Raw genomic sequence first — 8,771 nt, forward strand, 5'->3', positions numbered from 1 at the left:
AGTCCCAAGCCCTGCACCCCCTTTTATTTCTTTCTTTTTTTAAAAGATTTATTTATTTATTATATTTAAGTACACTGTAGCTATTTTCAGACACACCAGAAAAGGGCATCAGATCCCATTACAGAGGGTTGTGAGCCACCATGTGGTTGCTGGGAATTGAACTCAGGACCTCTGAAGAGCAGTCAGTGCTCTTAACCACTGAGCCATCTCTCCAGCCCCCCTGCCCTTTTTTTTCTTAAATTCAGGATGTTTCTTCCAATTTCAGTTAAACTGTCTGAAAATGCCCCATTCTCCCATCCCCGCCTCCAGATTCCCAGAGACGTGCCTTGTGATTCTAAATCTGAAGTCGACAAGATCGGTTGCTCTTTGTGGTGGCACATGGGAGACGGGAGTCCAGCCTGGTCTACTTAGAAAGTTCCAGGACTACTACACAGAGAAACCTTGTCTGGAAAAAACAAAACAACAACAGCGAAAATTAGCAGTCCCTGGACTCTGACCTTGACAGCTTTTCATTGTCTTACTGATAAATCACTTTAAGTGCCTCCTGGTGGACCCTGTTTCTTTCAGATATTTTTTATGATTCATGCCCCCAATGGACATTTTTCCTAGTCATATCTTTTGGATTTTTTTTATGTGTATGAGTGTGCGTGTGTGTGCGTGCATGTGTGTGTGTGTGTGGGGGGTGTACCTCCAACTTGTGCTGGCATTGAATCACCAAGAATTATACAAGGTTTGGGCCGCCATATGGGTTCTGAGAACTGAACTTACGTTTCCAGTAAGATCAACCAGTATTCTTTTTTTTTTTTTTTTTTGGTTCGTTTTTTTCGGAGCTGGGGACTGAACCCAGGGCCTTGCCCTTCCTAGGCAAGCGCTCTACCACTGAGCTAAATGCCCAACCCCTCAACCAGTATTCTTAACCAGTGAGCCATCTCCTAAGCCCCATCTGTGTATCTATTCATTTGGTTTTTGTGGGAGATAGGGTCATTCTACATTACCCCAGTTATTCTGGAACTCATTATGTAGACCAGGCTGGCCTCACACACGAGAGATCCCCCTGCCTCTCCATACCAGTGTGAGAGCTGAGATTAAAGGTGAGTGCTGCCACGCCCAGGGGAAACGGGTTCTCTCCTTCCACCCTGTGCTTCCCAGGGAACGCAGAGCAAGCTCCACGGAGCATGTCTCTGACTTAAATGCTCTTAATTTTAAAACTAGAAATGAAACAGATATGTTTTCTTACAACAGTAAGACAGCAACACCTTTTGCCCTTATTTTCCCTAAGAGTACTCATCATCAATTGCTTACTTGGTTAGTTGGCAGTTAGATGGCTTCTGCTTGAGATCAGGAAGGTTTTTTAAAAATTATTTCAGGTATACGTGCTACACACATTTCATGTGTGGAGGCCAAAGGATAACTTGTCCTTGACAGTGAATACTTAGAATCTCATATGCCCCAAGATGTCACCTGGCTGGTTTCAAACTCTTGAGCTCAATTGATCTTCCCACTTCTGCCCCAGAGTAATCAGAACTACAGGCACGAATGTGCTATCTGGCCGGTGGCTTGGTTTGTTGAGACAGGGTCTCCCTGTATACTCCACTCTGGCCCCAAACAGACCAGACTCAGCTGCTGAGATTGCAGGCGGATGCTCAGCTAGGACCCCTTGTTTTCCTATCGAGTGTGAGTAATTATACCACCTATTTCAGTGTTTCATTAGGGTTAATTCACAGTGCCTAAGGCTGTACTTGCCAGACAACAGTCTGTGTGTTAGTCACTGCTTCCTGTTCATTGCTGTCCCTATTTATTGAAAGGCTTAACTTTCTGCAGACCAGCATTAGAGAATATAGTTAAATATGATCCATTAATCAAAACTCTAACCATCACATTTACTTTATGTGGTTGAGACCAGTTCTTATTGCATAGCCCTGGCTGCCTTGGAACTCACTATATAGCTAGCTCAGGCTGGCCTCAAACTTTGAGTGATCCTTCTGCCTTCAAAGTGTTGAGATTACAGACACAAACCAACTCAAGCATTTTATTATTTTTTGACAATTTAAAAATATAGAAACTTAAGGTATTTTAGCAGTTCTTAGCTATTTTGGATCAGAGGTTGACAACATAAAGAATGAAGGCCAAATATCTAGTCTGCTACATGCTGGTGAATAGCCAGTACCTAAGAACAGTTAATATCTAAGTAGCTTTCTACATTTTTTTTTGAGATGGTGATCGTTTTAAATCTAGTGATAGCTGGCCTGGAACTCATGATAAGCCAGAACGGCCTCAAACTCTTTTTTTTTTTTTTGGTTCTTTTTTTCGGAGCTGGGGACCGAACCCAGGGCCTTGCGCTTCCTAGGCAATCGCTCTACCACTGAGCTAAATCCCCAACCCCCGGCCTCAAACTCTATAGAGATTCTCCTGCCTCCGAGTCCTGGGACTAAGGGCATGCGCCACCACGTCTAGCCATTTAAAAAAACTAGTAATTTTAAGATAAAGCAAAGAAATATGTTTGTGGGACTAGGAGAGAAAAATGAAAATAAAAGGCAAAAAAGTCGGTGATATTAAATTTGAGTTAGTGGTACCCATTCTTTAATCTTTGGCTGTCTGCTCTAGCCATGCCACTTCTTTTGTCATTTTTTTTAAGATTTTATTTATTTATTATATATAAGTACACTGTAGCTGTCTTCAGATACACCAGAAGAGGGCATCAGATCTTATTACAGATGGTTGTGAGCCACCGTGTGGTTGCTGGGAATTGAACTCAGGACCTCTGGAAGAGCAGTCGGTTCTCTTAACCGCTGAGCCATCTCTCCATACCCCTCTTTTGTCTTTTTTTTTTTTTTTCTTTCTTTTTTCCTTAGTCCAGTTTCTCAAATCTTATGAACAATGCCCTCCTATGTGGCTGGAAAAATGCTCTTGCAGTGGACCCCCGAGGTTCCATTCAGCATCCACATTGGTGGCTTATATACATCCAGATTGCCCTCCTCCGGCACCAGGTACGAAGTTGGTGCACGCAGAGTTTCGGCAAAACAAGCATACACAAAAATCTAAATAAAACTTAGCCTAAGAACCTGGGCAAAAGCAAACTACATGATAGGAATGTCTTTTAAAATCTTATTCTTTCATTTTTTTTTTTTCTTTTTTTTGGAGCTGGGGACCGAACCCAGGGCCTTGCGCTTGCTAGGCAAGCACTCTACCACTGAGCTAAAAAGACACACTCATTTGCAGTCACCTCCACAGCAAACCTGTGAATATACTAAATATACAATTTCCCAAAAGAAAACCAGACTTTCTTCAAATACTTAAGAAAAGCTGAGACTCCTTTCCCTGTCCAGGCAGTGAGTGTGGCGCATGCGCACTGGGGGGCTTGTGGCCGTCCCAGCAGCCCCCGCGAATTGCCCTGTAAGGCCCTCGGGGGTCTGAAGACGCAGCGGTGTCACCTTAGTGGGGTGGGGCGGGGCAACTGAGCGGAGCCCGGGTCCCGGTCCTCTGAACGTCGTGAAGGCGCTGCAGGGAGCGGGGTAAGGGCGGGGGACGAGGAGGCCTCGCGCCCCTCAGACTAGTGCCGCGCCTTGGGTTCCTGCGCGGGGACAACAGCGCGGCGAGCTGTGCCTACTGGGCGTGGCAGAGCGTCGGAATAGCACGGCGACTGAGTGCGGCCAGGAAGCCAGGGCGCGACGGCTTTTGTGCGCGTGAATGGGGTGCAGAGCGATTGTGCGCGCGAAGTTGCCCAGGTCGTGGTGTGTGTGATTCTGGCCCCAGGGTCGGCTGCGGCGTAGCCACCACTTCAGTCCCAAAGATGAACATGTCCCCAGCCATTCACCTGAGCGCCACACAAGACTCCCAGCAAACAAAGCAAAGAGCTCCCAGTCTTGGGAAAAGAATGCTATACCTGGACGACGCTCCTCCCCCCATTTCCCCGTCCCCCAATAAACACATCCTCCACTGGTTCCCTAGGGTTACCCCAACACACCACACATGCTCAGTCACACGTTGTCCAGGCTGTGTGGGATCCAACTAGAAAGCTATTGTAAACTTCCTGGCCATCTGCCACCCTGGTCTATCTTAGATACTAGGAAAAGACAACTGAACTCTCCTCTTGTGTGTGAGTGATGAATGATAGTGACGGACTGGTTGTGTCTTGTGCTTTGATTTAACTAGGCTGGACAAGGCTCCGAGAAAGTTTGGATGTTAACATTCCCTTCTACTCCAGCCTGCCTTTAAGCGCTCACAAGAAGGGAAGGAATAAATTGCCGCTGCCTGTTTAAAAGGTAAGGTCAGGGGGATCAAATATTGCTTCCTCTTTGATCTGCGAAACGTACTTTAATTTTTTTAGTGGATCAGCACATTCGTTATTTTTAAACGTCTGGTTCTTAGAAACAGTGCCTGACTCCTCACACTACCCAGTGTCTCTATGCACGCATCCACTTTTCAATGCTTTCCAGTACTTAAAAGCAAAACAAAACAAAACAAACAAAAACAGACAAAACCTCTCTCCAAGGAGATTGAGCTATATTTTTATAACTGGATTTTATTTTTAATATTATGTCGTGGGGCTCTTAGAACGGTCGCTGATACTTCATAAATACCAAATGCTTCGTAAACATTAGCTGTTTGGCAGCGCGGAGATTTGGGGTGACTCGTCCAAGGGGGAGTGGTGTGTATGGATATGTATTTAATTGTTATGTACATTTTTTTTTTCGGAGCTGAGGACCGAACCCAGGGCCTTGCGCTTGCTAGGCAAGCGCTCTACCACTGAGCTAAATCCCCAACCCCTGTACATTTATTTTTAAGGTTTATTTTTGTAAAAAAAACAAAACAAAAGGTTGGGGATTTGGCTCAGTGGTAAGCTTGCCTAACAAACTCAAACCCTAGGTTGATCCCTCTCGAAAAAAAAAAAAAAAAAAAAAAAAAAACCCAAAAACCAAATTCGTTTATCCTTCCAGTCTCGGCTCCCAAAATGACCACTCTGGGACTAATTATGTATTATTAAATGTCTTTGTTCATTTCCTGACGAGCTTGTAACTTATTTAACCCATTCAAACTATTATTTTTTTTTTTCTTTTTTTTCGGAGCTGGGGACCGAACCCACGGCCTTGCGCTTACTAGGCAAGTGTTCTACCACTGAGCTAAATCCCCAACCCCCCATTCAAACTATTCTATGTCTACCACTTGGTTAGTGTATCTTTCCTCCTGCTTCTTCCTTGGTGTCTTCCTCAGCGTCTCTCCCACAGTCTCTCTCCGAGTCAGTACCAACCCCCCCGCCCTCCCCCCTCCTCCCGTCTGTCTGTCTGTCTATCTTTTATCCTCACACTATTTCCCAGAATCCTCTCTTCCTGCCAGTGTCCCACCTCCTCTTTTTTTTTTCTTTAAGATTTATTTATTTGGGGCTGGAGAGATGGCTCAGCGGTTAGGCGCACTGGCTGCTCTTCTAGAGGTCCAATTCCCTACAACCATTTGGTGGCTCACAACCATCTATAGTGAGAGCTAGTGCTCTCTTCTGGCCCGCAAGCATACATGCAGGAGGAACACTGTATACATAAGAAATAAATCTTTTTAAAAAATATTTATTTAATGTTTGTGAGTGCTCTGTCTGCATATACACCTGTGTGCCAGAAGGGGGCATCAGATCCCTTTACAGGTGGTTGTGAGCCACCATGTGGTTGCTGGGAATAAACTTAGAACCTCTGGAAGAACAGCCAGTGCTCTTAACTTCTGAGCCATCTCTCTAGTCCCCCTCCCCACCTCCTATTTGTTATTGACAGGTGATGCTTATAAAAGATTCTCTCTACATATTTTATTATTTAGTTAGTTATGTGTATGTATATGTGAGTCCTGGTGCCCAGAGACCAGAGGTATGGGGTGGGATCCTCCTGAAGTTAAGGGTGGTTGTGAGCCACTTTGAAACACGTGCTGGGAATTGAATTGGGATCCTCTGCAAGAGCAATATACACTCTATACACTTGGTTCTTTTGTTGCTTTTTGTTTTGTTTGTTTTTGTTGTTTTTTTAAAGATGTATTTATTTTATATATGTGAGTGCAATTGCTGTCTTCAGACACACCAGAAGAGGGCATCAGATCCCGTTACAGATGGTTGTGAGCCACCATGTGGTTGCTGGGAATTGAACTCAGGACCTCTGGAAGATCAGTCAGTGATCTTAACTGCTGAGCCATCTCTCCAGCCCCCTTGTTTTATTTTTTGATACAGTTTCTCTGTGTAGCATTGGCTGTCCTGGAACTCACTCTGTAGACCAGGCTACCCTAGACTATAATTCTATCTCAGAGATCCACCTGCCTCTGCCTCCTTAGTGCTGGGATTAAAGGCACGCACACCACCTCCTGGCTGCAATATACAAGCTTAAGCCATTTCTTTTTTAATTAATTAATTAATTAATTGTTATTGGATATTTTATGTATGGGCATTTCAAATGTTATCCCCTTTCTCCCCTCTCCCATTCCCTCCGCCCCTGCTTCTGAGCCATTTCTTTATCCCTCATTCCCTTGTTTTATTTTGGTTTTTGTTTGTTTGTTTTTGTTAAGGAATGATGGCCAGGTGAATGGCTCAGTGGGTAGAGGAGTTTGCTGTCCAGCCTAAGGGCTTGAGTTTGATCCAGTTTCTTCCACATCATGGCAGAAAACAGACTCCTGCAAGTTGTCCTCCGACTTCCACACGTGTGCCGTGGCAACCATGTAGCCTCTCCCACACATCACATCATACACAGGAATAAATGAATGTAAGTACAGAATTATAGTACAGCTGTGTAGTTACCTGAGTCTACTTAGCAATATGAAGCAGGCACAGTCCTATCTTGTCGCTCAAAGATGTGTCTCATTGTAAAATGGCGGGTTTCTCTTTATCCTGTTGTTGCTGTGTTTCTTAGTCTCTTTCCTCTTGAAGGATATTTTTTTTTACAACTTTTTTTTCTGTTATGAACAATGTCTTTCAATGTACCCCCTCACCTGCTTGCTTATGTATATATGTATGTATCCATGTACATATGCATGTGTATGTATGTATGTATGTATGTATGTACTTATATGTATGTACTTATATGTATGTGAATGTGTCCATTCCACAGAATGTGTGTAGAGGTCAGAGGACAATTTGTGGAAATCATTCTCTTCTACCATGTGGGCTCTAGGAGTGAAGTTCAGGCCATCAGTCTTGGTGGCGAGTGCCTTACCAGCTGAGCCACCCTGCCAGCCCTGTCAGCATACTTTTATGTACATCTTTTTTTTTTTTTGGTTTTTTTTTTTTTTCCCCGGAGCTGGGGATCGAACCCAGGGCCTTGCGCTTCCTAGGCAAGCGCTCTACCACTGAGCTAAATCCCCAACCCCTTTATGTACATCTTTGATGAGTGTCTTAGTTGGGGTTTTACTGCTGTGAACAGACACCATGACTAAGGCAGCTCTTATAAGGACAACATTTAATTGGGGCTGGCTTAGAGGTTCAGAGGTTCAGTCCATTATCATCAAGGTGGGAGCATGGCAGCCTCCAGGCAGGCATGGTTCAGGAGGAGCTGAGAGTTCTACATCTTCATCTGAAGGCTGCTAGGTTAAGATTGGCTTCCAGGCAGCTGGGATGGTCTTTTTTTTTTTTTTTTTTTTTTTTTTTTTACAGAGCTGGGGACCCAACCAGGGCCTTGTGCTTGCTAGGCAGCTACCACTGAGCTAAATCCCCAACCTGGGATGAGGGTCTTAAACCCCCGCCCACACCCACAGTGACACACCTACTCCAACAAGGCCACACCTCCAAATAGTCTGACTCCCCGGGCCAAGCATATACAAACCATCACAATGAGCACATATATAATTAATTTGTTTAGTCCCCAGAGCAGAATTTCTGAGTCTACACTTTGCCTGGATTAAATGCTATCTGTAGATACTTTTAAACTGGATCCTTGGCGTACTGGTTAGACGGTCCATTTCCTCATATTCTTCTTGATAATGTGAACATTAATACTCTTGAAGTGAGATTGTATATCCCAATAGTTTGACATTATTTCTGTTTTCCAGTGAATCATGAATGCCAAGTCTCTGTGATTGGAGCAGGGATTCTGGGGCACAAGCTGGGGCGAGGCCTGAATGAGAGCTGGCTTTGTGGGGGAGATTAAGGGCTCCATATATAGCTATGCTACTTCCCAACCTCCAGTTTTCACAAGTCTGATTTAATGTCCTTTCTTGAGGGTTTTCTGATCCACTCATAAATATAACATAGCGACCCTGAGGATACAATGCAACATATAAAACATTCATAAAAACTAGGAGCAGCTGTGCATGCCAGGCCTGTACTGTCTGCGGGGGGAGGGTCGGAGCGGTTTGAAGTTGGCTTGGTTGTGGAACAGATTCCCAGTGGTCGTGGCTGCTAGGCCACTTGGGACTTGGGACGTTTTTAGGTTTGGTGAATCCAGGTGTGCTTTTGAAACTGAGGGGAGTGGATGGGATGGTGTGGCTGTAGATGGAGGGATCGTTGGAGACTCGTGAGGCAAAATCTCATGGACTTGTTTACCTCTCCCAGCTCTGACCTCAGCGGGCTCTGCTTCTTTTGAGAAATAAACTCCAAGGAAGACGGAGCGGTTGCTGAGTTTCTGAACCATGGCCCGTGTGAGTTAACCGTTGATATTCTTCTTCTGGAGACACCGCCACATGGCTGGGCTCTTCCTGACCAGATCATAACTAAAGACAACCCATTTATTTTAACCTACATTTTGCCACGTGGCGGGTTACCTGTGCACAGGTACCACGTGTCCATCTCCTCACATCTTTCTGAGTGGACCTAA

General features: G+C 44.7%; 1 protein-coding gene and 1 long non-coding RNA gene across 2 annotated transcripts in view; both read left to right on the top strand.

Annotated features, from left to right (window-relative positions):
* Positions 1 to 3,408: 3,408 nt before the first annotated feature.
* On the top strand, positions 3,409 to 6,719 carry LOC116892349. Its single transcript, XR_004386945.1, has 3 exons — positions 3,409 to 3,512; positions 4,153 to 4,262; positions 6,532 to 6,719. It is a non-coding gene; the product is annotated as an uncharacterized LOC116892349 (long non-coding RNA).
* A 1,790-nt stretch (positions 6,720 to 8,509) lies between these two features.
* The window catches only part of LOC116892343 (zinc finger protein 14), a 38,039-nt gene continuing 37,777 nt past the window's right edge, over positions 8,510 to 8,771 (top strand). Inside the window, exon 1 of the transcript XR_004386943.1 lies at positions 8,510 to 8,595. The gene's annotated coding sequence lies outside the window, so the exon portion shown is untranslated. The remainder of the gene's footprint in view (positions 8,596 to 8,771) is intronic.

Source organism: Rattus rattus, chromosome 2 (genome assembly GCF_011064425.1).
Source record: "Rattus rattus isolate New Zealand chromosome 2, Rrattus_CSIRO_v1, whole genome shotgun sequence".
NCBI classification, from domain to species: Eukaryota; Metazoa; Chordata; class Mammalia; order Rodentia; family Muridae; genus Rattus; species Rattus rattus.